This window comes from Ambystoma mexicanum, chromosome 1p, assembly GCF_040938575.1.
Source record: "Ambystoma mexicanum isolate Mex_15411 chromosome 1p, UKY_AmexF1_1, whole genome shotgun sequence".
NCBI classification, from domain to species: Eukaryota; Metazoa; Chordata; class Amphibia; order Caudata; family Ambystomatidae; genus Ambystoma; species Ambystoma mexicanum.
This window is the reverse complement of record NC_090921.1, coordinates 66,636,835-66,652,201: the sequence shown is the minus strand read 5'-3', so window position 1 is coordinate 66,652,201 and position 15,367 is coordinate 66,636,835.

Here is a 15,367-nt window from a genome sequence, read left to right as displayed (position 1 = left end):
CAGGGACTGATGGGCTGGACTGGAGACTCTGTGCACAGCCATATCTGCAGAGTCACAGGTCCACAGGGAAGCCCTGAGGTTAGAACACAGCTCCCTCAGAGATACTCTGTGAGAACTTGAGGTGTCCCGGAGTACAAGGTCAGAACAGCAGCTGGAGCAGCTGACACGCGCACTCTCAGCTGAGCTCCAGACAACCCGTCATGAGATCCGGGCATCATGCAAGGCCATGCAGGGAGTAATGCGTGCTACCCGTGAGGTGCTGCATGGGGATCTCTGTACCATCATCCTGCAGAACCAAACCTTTCACACCCGCACGCTTGCTGCCATGGAGGAGCATGCCAGGGCTTTGCGTGGTCTGCCTCCCATATCATGCCCACCTTCTGATGTAGCACCCGAGGGTGATGACAGCGATGGCAGTTCTCCCACTGTAGCACAGCCATGCAGGCCATGAGCCCATGGAGGTGTTCTTTCTCAACATTCATGCATGTGGGTGTTGGGGTGCATCCTGTACCTCGCCCTCCTGAGTGGCCTCCCCCCCCACTGGTCCACACATGGCCATTTTTTATTATGGGTTAGGGTTAGGTTAGGTTCCTGACACACACACCCCTCCTGCTTCCCCTTTCCATGAGCTGGCAACGGGTGTGACCAAGTGACAGTAACTTACACAGTGACATTGGGCTCCCATAAGTTGTGTGGGCAGTCTGTAGTCAAAACTGTGTATACATCCCTAGTGGGGATTGTTGTTCAATTCTCCACTGCATGGTGGTTTTATATATGGTTCTACATCCATGCGCTTTCCCTGTGTGCATCGTGCATGCCGTTTAGTGATGTGTGCGCCCGCATGTGTCACCCACGGAATTTGGCGCACATCCCAGGATTTACAAGTGCAGCGCATTCCATGAATCGATGAACGGCTGCGTACACGGCTTTAGCACACATGCGCTGTGATTTTCATGCTTGCGCTCCCCTCTTCGGCGCACATTTATTCCATGAATTACCCCGATGGTACTACTCTGAACTCTGGTTTTTGTTTAATTCTTATAATTTATGGAATGTGGACAATTGTACATGGTTATTAATGTGAATGTCTACATCAAAATGCTCACATTGAAGTTTTGTGTTATAACGTTATGGTGCTATGACAGATTAATAGCCCTGATTTGAGAAAGGTCTCTGGGAGACCGAAACACGTGTCATTATCTAAGGGCATTTTTGTAAATAAACATATTCTCTTGGAACATTTGGCGCAGTCTCCTTCCGGGTTATTAATACCTCATACTAATGCATAAGCAGGTTTTCTCTTGGCTAAACCCAGTATCTGGTGAGACGTGGCTATATGCATTTAAGGAAACCTCTTAGAAATACATTCATCATCACAAGATGTCGCCATGTTAGACCAAACCGCTACAGCCAAGACTCTTTACTGATATATATATATATATATATACATATAAGAACTCTCCTTCATATACCAATCAATTTGGTGGTTTTAGGATGTGTTGATTCATTGTGCTATGCTCATTATGTTATTTGATGGATACACGCTTTTAACCACAGTGCTCATATGGCTGTTGGAATTTGTGCAGCCTCTTCTACCTGCCTCCTCTCAATCCCCAATCTGTCCCAGCTGCTCCCCAACCACACACACATTCACTGCCACATCTGCACCCTGACCGAGCTCCTCCTCCCACTGTTGTATTTGGGGCTCTCCACTCACATCTCCCTTCTGTATCACTGATGGGCTTTAACGCCCTTTGTCTTTTTCACTTTGGTGTTTGGGTGGGATACCCTAGTCACACCCTAGCATGGGGAGATCCCTTTACGACCTTTACATTTTCATTTTATTCCCCTTATCTTTTTGAGCATTAATCACGTTTCCACTCCCACGTGCCGCACCCCCACCCCACTCTGTCCTGGGGCTCTAGCCCAGGAATATGCCCGGCACACTGCATCCTGCTGGAAGATGGCCGCAGTAGCCAGAAAAACCAATCTGAGACTGTGTACTACTTTCCTTATTATTTAGCACCATCCAAAGTTGTATTTTATTCTTTATTTGTGTTTGATCATTGCCATTCGTTTGCATTAGTTGACATTTTACAGAAGCATATTCATGAATGTTCGAGTTGGTTGCCTGGATTGGTGGCTACCCACCATTGTGTGTTTGGCATTTCACAGCTATCCAGAAGGCCCATGTTATACATGGGTCTCTAAAGATGTTTGGACTACAACTCCCATGAACTCAGATACGGTTGTCAAGGGTAAGAGATCATGGGAGTCACAGTCCAAAATGTAAAGCCTGACAAACAAAACTACTGTAGATAGGCTACGCTGAAGTCTTGATCGTTGTAAATATGTGGAGTAAACAGGAAATAGGATAAGTGTAAAAAAAAGAAAGTCTGTCATCGACAAAAGCAAGAGAAAGACAAATACATAAATAACAAACACACCTATCATTTAAACATCACTAATACTTTCTAAATAATGTTGGCTGAAAAAAAAAAAAGTTACTTTTTATCTGTGGTCTGATGACAGAAGCACCAGCCCACACAGCCTGTATTTGTGGCTATGACTTCTGGAGCTATGAAAGAATTACCATTTGCAACTCAATAAACAATTGCACCACAAACATGTCTCATTATGTAACCTGTTCTGTGTATGCTTTCTATGATACGAGTGAGAAACATACAATGCTGTATTCCATCACAAAAAATAAGGGGAGTTTGTCTAAAGGGCTGGCTCACTACTACTTCGTCAAAACCAAAAGGTGGGAAGGTTTTGAATCCATCATAACCACTGACAGCTCTGGGCAACCCTCCAGACCATCGTTTTTTGCCTGCCAAGCCATTACAAAAGGGGAAAGACCATATGAAAATGAGGCTTGGTTCCACCACAAAAGGGGCACTGCAGCACAAACTGCACGGTTTTATCCCTTCTGCACAAGACCACAAGCATCCCCAGACACGTTTCGGCCTCATCGGGCGTCATCACTGTGGATTAGCTTGGGTCTCTAGGTCTTGCCCCTTTTATAATGGCTTTTCAGTTGACAGATGATGGTTTGGAGGGTTGCCCAGAGCAATGCCATAGGTTAGGATTGATTCTAAACCTTCCAGCCATCACCTCTTTTGTTTCACTACTACTTTGGGCATGACAATGGAAGCAAACTGGGTAGTCAGCTCATCACAGAAGCAAGCTGGATACTCAGCTCATCACACGAGCAAGCAGGATACTCAGCTCATCACAGAAGCAAGCTGGATACTCATCTCCTCACAGAAGAAAGCCAGATACTCAGCTCATCACACGAGCATGCTGGATACTCAGCTCATCACAGAAGCAAGCTGGATTCTCACCTCATCCCCGTTATCAAGCTGGATACTCAGCTCATCACAGAATAAAGCTAGCTACTCAGCTCATGAAAGAAGCAAGCTGGACAGTCAGCTCATCACAGAAGCAAGCTGGATACTCAGCTCATCAATCATTAGACAGGCATTCAGGAGCTCAGAAATACATGTTTGTTCTAAGGGCCTACAAGAGTCTGTAGAAAAAGCATCCCACTGTGTTCCAGAGCCTCTCATAGCGCAAGATTGTGGTGCTTTATAGCAAGACCAAGATGAAAGACCAGACCAGAAGGTACATGGGAGAGGTCAGTGTGTTGGGGAAAGATGAAGTAAGAAAAGTCATTTGTACTTCGGTTTATTCTTGTGGCAACACAAGTTAGGGGATCCCAAAGAACCTGGGATCGACTCAATTGCTGCTTGATTATAAGTCAGTCCAGAGAGGGAGAAAGTGCTGCCAGAATCTGAGTCAGGATACAGGGTGACCGTGTATAGGTATAAGTATAATTTGGTATTTATAACAAGCTTAATACCGAAGAGTTTTCTAATTGTCGCTCTGCGTCGTTTTGCTACCAAGATGAGTGCATTGCCACCAAGCTATACTACCCTTGTAAACTCAATGATCTCTGCAGTAGGCAGGTTTTATAAACCAACATTGTACCTTTGACTCAAAATGTCTTCCAATGATTCCTGACACACTCCAGGATTTAGCTCTGTGTTCGATCTAGTGTCTCGGCACTGCGCTCATTTCTTTACAACTTTAAGTGAAATGCTGTGGATCACTAATGTGAAAAGTGAAAACGTGCTGCTGTCTCTCTGTTGCTGTCACAGCTCTGGGCATCTGTCATGTCTTTTACTGGCCACTCTCCGCATCTGCTTGGTTGAGAAGATGACACTTTATTCCCTGAGACTGATGAGTCAGGCAGCACTACAGCTTGTCGCCACTGCTTCCATGTGCTTCAAGGCACTTGTCCCCAAGCAGGCAGGTCATTGGCACAGCCTTATGCTCACACTACTCCTGGGTCCAGATTATACAAGCTGGTGCAAGTACACTTTTGCGTGACATTAGCACTGAAGCAAATATTGCCTCAGTACAACAACAAAAATATTTCAATTAATTGTTGCATCATGGCAAAGGATGTCCTAGTGCTACCACAGATGATGCAAATGTTTCCCTGTTACAAAAGTGAACTGAAAACAACTTTATTCCATGGGGAAATATGCGCCCAGTGCTAATACTGTGCAAATTTACACTTCCACTAGTGCTATATTGTTTTTTTAATACAGCTCCCTGGTGGAGATTAGAGGAAGGCAGCAGGCATCCTCTGCTTATAACTCTTTAGTCCTTGGCAGGGGCTCTTGCCAAATAGATCAGGCAATTGTCTTTGCACTGCAAGGGTTTTTTAAAAGAAGTGATGTATTCATCAGTATCATTTGGGGCAATGCCTAACCTTGTCTAGTTAGATTTCTAGACTGTACATTGCAGTGTGCTGGCATGGAACCCAGTGGAAGGCCATAGTGCACACAAGAACCTGGTACATGGCCTCAGTCACTAGAGCCCCTCTTGGAACTATGGAGGTTACCACACAATGAGCCACACATCCTAGAACTCGAGCTGAGCACCTGGGTGGCGGCCATCTTGGGTGTTCCATGCCATTAAAGGGTGGTGCAGCGCGACCTGGGCACTTGCACATGAGGATGTTATTGCATGCTTCAAGATGCTGCTGCTTTGTCTCTCCAGCAGATATTCCCTCACTCAGGGGCAACATCAGTCCTTTCACTGAGCCCGCAGGAATTCTTAGTGAATGGTCACAATATGTCTCTCAAGTGCGAAGAGACAAAAGAACGCATGCAATGGTGACATAATAAAAGTGATTGCAGATCATCTCACTAGGCACTGAGGGCTATTGGTGTGAAGTGGTTTGTTTAAGGAGATTGTGATGTAGGATATCAAGTTCAGAATAAGTTATTGATATCAGTGGCAAGCAAATTTGCATGTGATAGCATGAAAAATTATTTTAAAGAAATGAAGCCATTTAGGAATAAACTAGTACTGTATATATAATTTGCTGATAACAATATAAACTTCAATAAATAGCAAATAGAATAAGTCTTGGGTTCCTCTCGCTGATCCAGATTCGGGGCCTCAACGGTGCCGATCTGAAGGTCAGCTTGAATGATACTGAGAGTATTATAGTTTCAGCAGGAGCATAGCAGTTGATCTATTCATCTAATTAATCAATACTTTTTCCCTGCCTAACCTGTGTCCCCTACCTGAAGCCAAATGGATCCTGTCTCTCCCCGACCTTCCAAGAACTACCTTGATAGGCTGTCCCTCCAGCTGCCTCCATATCATTGTAGCCTACATGGGTGTCCCCTTGTTGTACAGCGTCATTCGGAATTATGACTCCAGGTCACAAGTCAATGATTTACCCAAGGAATCTGCCCCTTCCTTAAATGGTTTGAGTTTGAATATCTTTCTCAGCAACATGTTAGTCTTTGGAACAGATTGATAACAAACCCTGAAAGAAAAATGCATTCCTCCTGTAATATAGAATAGGGGGCCTTCCATTCTAAGCAGACACCCTAGACTTGATAGGAACGCCTTGGTTTGCTGCCACTCACTGGGATTGTTGATGCGGATGCCACTCGGGCAGTTGCCAGGGAACATCAATGGGAGATGCAGCCTCCACTGCTATGGGTCATGTGTTGGCGTCAAGAATCGTTTTCTAAATGGGATGATCTCCTAAGAGGGAGGAACCGCAATCTGGAGCTTTAGAAGAGAGACTCTTTATAGTCCCCAAAGTCATCCGTTGGGAAATGTTCTCCAAAGTACAGCACATCATCTCTGATAGCAAATGAGGTGCCAAGGGGGACACCCTACGTCGAGCAGAGAGACCGTGCCAAAGCAGTTGCTTCTTTGAGTCATGAAACACTTGAGTTATAATTGCATGGTTACTATTTCTCGGAAATTCATCAAATTGTTGGTGTTCACAAATATCAGATGTCGAATTTCTATTTGCATTTCTATTTATTCCATACTACTTTGATAGGAACATCTTACTTAGAGATTTATGTTACAGTGAAGGAAACACCAAGAGATGGCTGACAAATTGCTGCAATGCCACATGACACGCACACAATTACACATTTACAATTTGTTGGCAAGTTTTGTGAAAGACTGGGAAGTGCTAAATCATTATGAGATTAACATATTTGCATTATTATTGTCATTCTTCTACTTTGTATTATTATTATTATTATTATTATTATTATTATTATTATTATTACCATCATTGTATTTATTGAGTTAGGACCTATCTTCAGGAAGCAATGGAGCGCCTTACAAACATAGGGAGAAAAACACAGTGAGGGAAGCAGAGAAAAAGGGAGCGGGAGCTAACAGGGGAGGGTGGGAAATTGTCAGCATGGGATCTACAAATCTACAAGCAACCAGGGGAGGACACAGTGAGGAGCAGCTCATCAAGCCTCAGGTAGGGTTGGGAGTGGAGTGTTTGTGGACATAGGTCTTAGGGCGGGGTAACTCCTTGAAGAGGAAGGTCTTGAGCTCTTCCCTGAACTGTAGACAGATGTTCGAGGGGAAGAGGTTCCAAAGTCTTGGGGCATGGCTAGAGAAGGTCTGCTTTCTGTTTCTTTCCTTCCTGTATACATATTAACACATCTATCCTTTGCTATGGTCCATGCACGTGGCAAAGCCTAATTTGGTCGCCTGTATAGAATTTACCTCTGGTAACTAGCTGCTATCAAGTACTTTCCAGCAATCCCCCAAAACCTTTCTCTTTCTCAATATTAAAAGCCTTTTCTTATCTTCTGCTTGTTCTCACTCTCTTTTACAGACAATGAGCCTCATCATAGCCTTGGCGGTATCCCGGCAGTAATACATCGGGAATAACGCCAATGCAAATAGCATTACCGCTAGCTACTCTATAGGGAAAGTATCCAGAAAACGTTCACACATGGACTGCACCACTAGGGAAAAAACCTCAGCAGCAGTTAATTAGGATTAGTATTTGTTTTAATATATCACAGAAGCCCTTATTCTACAGGGATGTTTGTCGCTATTCCCGCCCAAGGTAATAGCGCCAAAAACAGCTGAAAATGGGTGGAAAGCTGGAGATTTACCTCCAGCAAAAAGCAGGAGGTAAAACTCCAAACCTTCTGCACAACTCATGATTGACCAACCCTTAAATGCGTTGGTAATAGCGTTCCCACCACATTTAAGGCCTTCTGCCCAGCTCGTGATGAGGCCCAATCTGTTATTAGTAGCAAAATGCCTCATCATCAAAGAGTGTGCTCTATAAAAACCACACATACATATATATACACATCCTGTGAAAGCAGCAAATACTGTGTAGGCGCCTTCTAGTCCTCTTTATCATATCTCACACAAACGTTCCTCCGATGGATTGTGTAACAGAGTTTCCTGTAAATCAGTCCTGGCCTTAGTGAGCATGATCACAATTAGGATACAAGTGTTTGGGGCATGGCACTAGAGAAGCTGGGTTGAGCATAGAGCATTGTGTAAGGGATTACGTTTGCTGTATTTAAGTGGCCACTAGGCCATCCATTGCATTTTTACAGACAAAGAATCCCTTGTGGTACTTGCCTTGGCTTGGGTAGCCTCTGCTTCCTAAAGCCCTCCGAAAAATAGCTTTGTTCTCCACAGGAGATCCTCCACTGTCTCTCAGAATCTGTTTTCCACACTTCAGAATCCTTTGTCTAACTTTGCTAGTCCTTAGATATTGTACTCTGGGACTTTATGCACGACTGAATGCTTTTATCCGCACATCTAACATTGAGCACAAGGCTCATTCATCGTAGGACTGGACTGATAAAGTTTGGGTAACCCATCTCTGAAGATTGTCAATGTTATAAAGTTTGCCCGCCATTTTCCCTTACAGGTTTTGGCGGGATGCCACACTTTACTGCATTGACCATAGTGACTGTACATATTCTGCATGGTGTGTGTTTGAGTGGTGATATTACTGTGTTTTCCATTATTCACTTGTGTTTTTGTGATTGGGCTTAATACATTTTATATTTAGTATACTACTCTCTAAGGGTAATTCTTGGTGTCAGCTGTCTGTGCTCATCAAAGACCACCTATCATCCCCACTGCTCCTGCCACTTAGCCTTGACGGCGCGCCAAGCTCCTCTGAATTGCTCTGGCTATCTTTCCAGAAGTGTTCCCTGTTTCACTTACACGGGTGGCCTCCTAAAAATCTGTTCACCAGAGCAAAGTTTAGAAATCCATTCTAACAGTAACAATGCTATTATTTAATCTTCATGCTCACTAGGAATGCCTACGAACACAATAAAATATGAATATTTAAGAATCATCAGCTTACATTCATTGTTTTTGGATTGGTCCTTACAAGAAACACTATCATTTTACATGTCGATAACCGCAGGGACTGGCTCAGTCGGCCACCCTATACAAATAGACTGACTTGGCATCTATGTCTTCAGCAACAATCCTAATACCAAGGCAGCGCTTCAACGTTTTGTGAGTTTCAAAGCAGCTGAATAAGCAAAAATAAAAGCTTGTGGAGAACGAGGCTTCACACACTGGTGTTCAACCAGTAATGAAAGCTGATTTTGACTCCAGGAGAAACAGACTACTGAGAGTCTGGGAAGAGGAACGTTTGAGGCTGGCCAATGAGAGCCAGAACGTTGAAGTGTCTGAGCTTCACGGCACCAGAAGTAGACCCAAGGGGTCTCGCCATCCTTAGAGAGTCTCAGGAAGTGGACACGAGAAGAAAGTGGTAGCCAGAAGGGGGAGAAGAAGGAAACTCCTTTCCATGCCAATACCGGATTGGAAGGGAAACGCTGAGGCACAGGTGGGGAAGGAGCAGTGAACAAGATAGCCGTCGTTCCAAGACATGGAATACTGTATTAAGAGAATGCTGACTCAGTGACACGATTCCATCACAGTACAGCTAACAGGAATAGCAGGAGACCTGGGGAATACAGCATACATTCAGATTGAGACAGTTTTATTTTCCTATGCTCGAAAACCGAATATAATGATTGGCGTACTCTCACTCTCACTCTCACTCACACTCATCGCAATGAATGGCGAGATACTCCATACAGTGATAAACCTTCATCTGGTCAGTCTACTTGTCCCAGTGAAGGGCTAAGCACGAAGAAGAGTGAGAATTCTTCACAGACTCAGCTTACTTGTCCCAGTGAAGGGCTAAGTACGAAGGAGAGTGGGCATCCTTCAGGAACGCATCCAAGTAGAGGGCCAATGCACAGGAAGTGTGAGACTAATCATTGAGTATGTTACACAGATCCTCGTGCGGAAGCAAGCAGTTATACAACTATAGCAAATGGTAAAAGAAGAATTGTGCAACTGTTGAACATAGGATCAGAAAGAGAAAGACTATCAACGTTTGTTGAGAAGGGCTGAGTACAAGAACATGCAGCTGCCAGGGCACCTAGAGAGAGGAACTCAAGGAAGCAATTGGGAGATGAAGAAAGGGACGTAGAAAAGCCCCCTATGAGAACTGAATGAAATGGTCCAGGAAATAGCTGGTGCTATTTGAAGATCCGATATTGATAAGGACTTCATGGAAAGCAACCCAGGAGAAGGGAGTCATTCTCCTAGTCTTTAGTTGTTTAATATAAGTAGTAGGGTCAGCATATATTAGTTTTGGATGGAGGATGGACGTTTGCTTTGGACTTTAGAATGGACAACGAGCACCCTAGTTTAGTTGTGCCAGACAGGGAATCCCTTGGAGTAGGGAAAGTCAGACATTGTTTTATTATTTATAATAAAATACTTCTAGAACTGACAACCCCTAATCTGTCTCCTTCTGACCTCCAACACATGTCAGTACTATCTCAAAATACTCTTAATTCATTCATCTGAACCTGTAGCTCCTTCTCTTGATGTGTGTCTTCCATTTATTTTTTCTCAGGAACATGGATGCACAACGTTCCTTCTCATGTGGACCTTTCGTCAATCCCATTAGAGGGATGCCCTGGTCATTGAGCGCTATTCATTTCTATGTATTCATCAATGTCCTTAGTCACAGTGTTTGTGAAATCTGCATCTGCTAATGGATGATTGTTGAAGCACCACAGAGTCTTCTAATATTGTTCTCTCATCTGAGAAGCATGATTAGATCTTGTGAGATGTTCCATCTCGTTATCAAGCACTGAAGGTAAAAGACATTTTGCTATCTGTGCGAAACTATCATGTGTTGCATAGGGTAGAACTATTCCATTTCCCCTGGATGTTTCAATTGACATATTTCATCGAGACAAAACACTTCCATCACTTGTGTAATTGAACCCCATTGCCATTGATTGTTGGAAAGTACCTCCAGTGGACCTTAGACCATTGACTGGGTCTAAGGTCACATTTCAGTCACCTGATACTATTGTGCTATCAAAATCCATGCTCATTATCCCACGGGAAAAACTGCTAAAATGTCTTCCACTTTTCCCATATTATAAGAGTCTACAGTATTTCATCTATGTCTACTCTTACACCTCCCACACTGCTGGCAGAGTCTTCATATGCTCTTAATAATCTTGTGTGGCAGGTCCTTAGTGAACAGGGAGCCGCACCCCACAGGAAGGACAGTGGCCTTGATTCTGACGGAGGTCCTAGTCACAAATATTAGCGCAAATGTCATTGCACTGTTTGTCAGTGACTGATGTTAAGATGGATTTCTGAACTCTGTCCTGGAGGGGCAGAGGTTCAGAAGGCCAGCCTAGTTTCTTGGAACAGGGTAACCTCTGGACAAGCCAGACCAATCAGGGTAGCGATTGCGGCAGTCAAGACTAGGTCTCAAGAGGGGTGAAGGTGACTGAAAGCCCGCAATGAGCACACAAAGCAAGGACACTTAAAAATTACTCCAAGCAGGTGTTAAATTAAAAATATATAAACATTTATTACAAGGCCTCTGTAACATTGACCGTAGCGAGAAATCACAATAAAACCAACACATACCAAACCAATACAATATATATACAAATACAAACGAGTCTAACGAGTTAGACGCACGGAATGTGTAGACCACTAGATGGGGAGGAAAACAGGCAGTGTGAATAATAATTAGACACAGTCCGCCTTCAGAAGCACCTAACTAAAAGGAAGTCCAAGCCCTACGAAGAGTGGAGCCTTGTGCTCAAACGTACCTGCACACGCTAGTGCCAACGGGCAAAAAGGGGAGTCTCTTCGAGGGAATCAGGCAGTTTAGTTCGGTGAACAAATGAAGATGAACAGAGCTCCGCGACTGAAGCGCAGCCTCCACTGTGGGCAGAAGCAGAGCGCGAGTACGGAAAGGCATGCTGTTAGGCACAGCGGGGAAAAGCTATGGGCTCCTGCAGGAGGGCGACCAGTTCCTAGCGATGCTACTCACCGGTCCCCGATGCAAGCAGACCCAGGCTTCTCTGCGTCAATTTGGGTGCTCGCAGGTTCAGATACGAGCAGGGGACGTCTCGGTGTCGTGTAGATTCCGCAGCAGCAGATGCTGAGTTGACGATGTCCCAAACGCAGTGAACCCGCACAGTTTGTTACCACAGCAGGGCAACGGAGCGGCCGGGTGTATTTCAGCCAAATGTACACTACTCACTTCAGACCTGGGAATGCCAAGTGTACGAATCGTGTGAGAGTGACAAGGACTCGTAACACAACACAACCTGACGGCGGTTACAGAGCAAGACTCAGTCTGCTGGATGGCCCAGAGACACTTCCGAAGGCTTACGTGCAGGAGATGGTGAAGATGCCGAGAATAGTTGTTCCCACTATTCCAAGAGCAAGAAGTACCAGTACAGGCCTTGTAGTTCGATCAGAGGTAGAAAGGGTTTCACAGAGCAACAGCAGTGCAGAGGAGCAGTCCTTCAGCGGGTCACCAGTGATTCCTCGGTACATCCTCGTGGTTGCAGGATACTCGGCTCCTGTATTTCCTTGATTGTGAGAACTCAGGAGATTGACATGGTAGTGGTGTTTCCAGCCCCCTCTTATCCACGGTTCCCTTCGTGCCAAAACGGAGGGGACCAAATGGGACATCCACTCATAAAACACTCACATTATATGTGGACCTATCATGGACCACGGGGGTCCCAGGCATTCACACCACCCTAGACTCTCTGGCGCCCAGGATGTGTATTGGGACCAGACATCCCGGCCCCCATCCTGGAGGCACACACAAGGCCTGTAGAAGCCTGCGAAAGCATCTGTGTTTCGCGGGAAAGTACATGCCCAAATAAGGAAGGCCCCGGGTCGGCTCGACCCGGGAGAGGTGAAGGGGGCAAGACGGTCAGCGGACAGGACAAAGAGCCTCGTGGTCTGGCCATTTTGGGAGACAGGCCACCATTTTGGGCTAAGCGCGAGAAACGCGCTTAAAACTCCAAAAGGAGCTCAAGAACACAAGAAACGATCGCTGCCACCAATCCCGTCCATGATTCACTTGCACCGTTCATTTACAATCCAAAGAGAGTATCTAGGGCCTGTAGAAGACTAGAGACCCAAGAGAGCAGAAACTTAGCTTACAGTGCCCTCTTGTGCCATGTTGCGCGAAAGCTGCAACATGATAAAGAAACTACGGAAAACAACGTTTCCCGGTACTGACTGTTTTAAGGCCATGTCAGTTTCCCCGTAAGAATGGAACGAAAGCCAAGAGGAGTGCGGCAGAAGGCTGTACTTCTCTGGCAAAGTCTAGATCAGGCTGAAAACAACAGCAAAAAGTTTAGGGGTTGCCACATGGAAGGAAAATTACCCACAATTAAGAAATCTTTCCTAACAACTGACTAAGGAGATTTCCCCTTACCTAGGTTACATATGGTCATCGTTCCAGTGGCTCTATTCATTGAAGCTACTGAAGCCCTCGCTGATGCTAATGCTGGAAATGTGCCGACACAAGATGGAGAAGAGAACATATTTATCAAGGGTGAACATGTTTGTGATGTCCGTAGTGTAAATACTAATTATACCACCTGGAGCGACAAATCAGCCAGTATTATTACCAGCACATCTATCCCTCCTTTACTGAAATGGTTGGCTGTGTTTTTTTCTGTGCATGTTCCCTTCAAGGTACTGTGCCTTCCGTGACTGGTCTCTCTGAACTTGCTTTCTTCAATGTGCTGCAACAGTAGTTGAATGTCATGCTACAAGAGATGGACAAGTACAACACATCACTTATTGTTATGGCAAAACTGTGCGCAAGTGAGGCTTGTTCACCAGTTTAGCTCATTTACCCAATGTTATAGGGGCTACGGACTGTCCTCATGTCTGGTTGGTACCACTGCAAGCCAGGGGGAAACATTTTTAAAATAGAATGGTACATTACTATGTCAACATTCAAATGATTTGCTGTGCAAACATCTTATCATCTCACAACGCTATGACAATATCCCTGGTAGCACTCGCGACTCATTCACACTGCAGTGCAGTTCTATACCCTGGATCATGATGAACACAATGAAGCCTTAAAAGTGACTTCACAGCAAACAATACACCATGTACAGATGCCAAAGCTGTTTACCATTTACCTACATTATGGATTGTTAAAGTCTACACTGCTGTAATTCACAGTACATTGTGTACTAGTCTAAGAACTAGTTCTTGAGCTACGAGCGCTGTAGTGCACTCATCACGGTGATATGGTCATATTTTACATTTTATTAACATTTTACATCTGTGTGATCATGGGGATGGAAGTTCAACATCCCAAACATGAGAGAAAGTACAAGCTAAGGAAATCTCTCTAACATTAGACATGAACCATATAGAGGGCCAGTCACCTTGCTAATTCGCAGGCATATAGGCCTCATGCAAAGCAGACAAACGGATAGAGTTTTTGAGAATAATCAGTGATAGAATATATATATATTACATGGATGGGGTAGCGTCCATGTAGTTATGGTTAAGTTGGTGTTTCCATAGGAAGAGCACTTTTTGGGTGGCTTATAACTTTGCTCCCTCTGGATGAATCCTCACCAAACTTTGCAAAAAGAGTATATGGCCCACTCTGAATTTTGGAGGGGTTTGGTCCAGGGGGGGCAAAGTTATAGGGGTTGTCCCAAAACATTTGTTTTTTCCTATAGACATAATGGGAAAAAACTTTGCGCACGGCTACAGCCCGAACCGCTGGACGGATTTACACCAAATTTGCGGCAGGAGTGGTGGCTTGGTCCAGAAAGCGTGCTTTTGAAAATTTGGTGTAAATCCGTCCAGTAGTTTTTTTAAAAATGACCAAAATGTAAGGCAAAGAAATGAGTGATATCTGTGTTCGCTTCGCGGACGGACTTCCCTGTTCGCTCCGCGGACAGCACCCCAATTGGCCCAGGGGCTTGCGTCATGTCCGTGGACATGCAACGTGTTCGCTGATTGGGCGGTGTGGTGCGTGATGCGCGTCAGATTTTCTGTCGCGCCCGCTATCTTGCATTCGCCGACGACCGCGGACAGCGCGTTGAAACTTGAATTAAAAAATGTATTTTATCGCGTGTGTTGGTGTGTAAGAGTATTGTATTCTAAAATGCAAGGAATATCAGTGTTTATTTTACTTGCATCAAAATTGATTAGAAATAAACCGTCAAGTGTACGTAAGCGTGATAGTGCTACGTAGATCATGCCTTCTTTAAAGACTGTGTTACCAATGTCTATCATTGCTTTCTCTAAGGTAAGACCTTTTGATTTATGAATGGTGACTGCGTATGCAAGAGTTAGAGAAAATTGTTCTCTGCGTACATACATGTCTTTGAAGAGAAGGAATCGAGCTGTTGAGCCTCCTATTCTTTTAACTTCTGAAAGTTTGTCAAAGAGAATATTGTCAAACTGAATTTTGTTGTCACGTGGGTATGTTTGAAAGCCAACAACTGTACCCAGTGCTCCATTAACTAGTCCTTGGTCTACGTCAAGGTTACGTTTCAGCATTACTCTGCAGTTTAAGGATAATTTTAATATCGTTTCCAAGCCTGCTGTGTTTGAGATTGATTTTTCTAAATTGTTTAGTCTTGCTGTGGCTTGGTCACACATGGGTAGTGTCATTCCATGT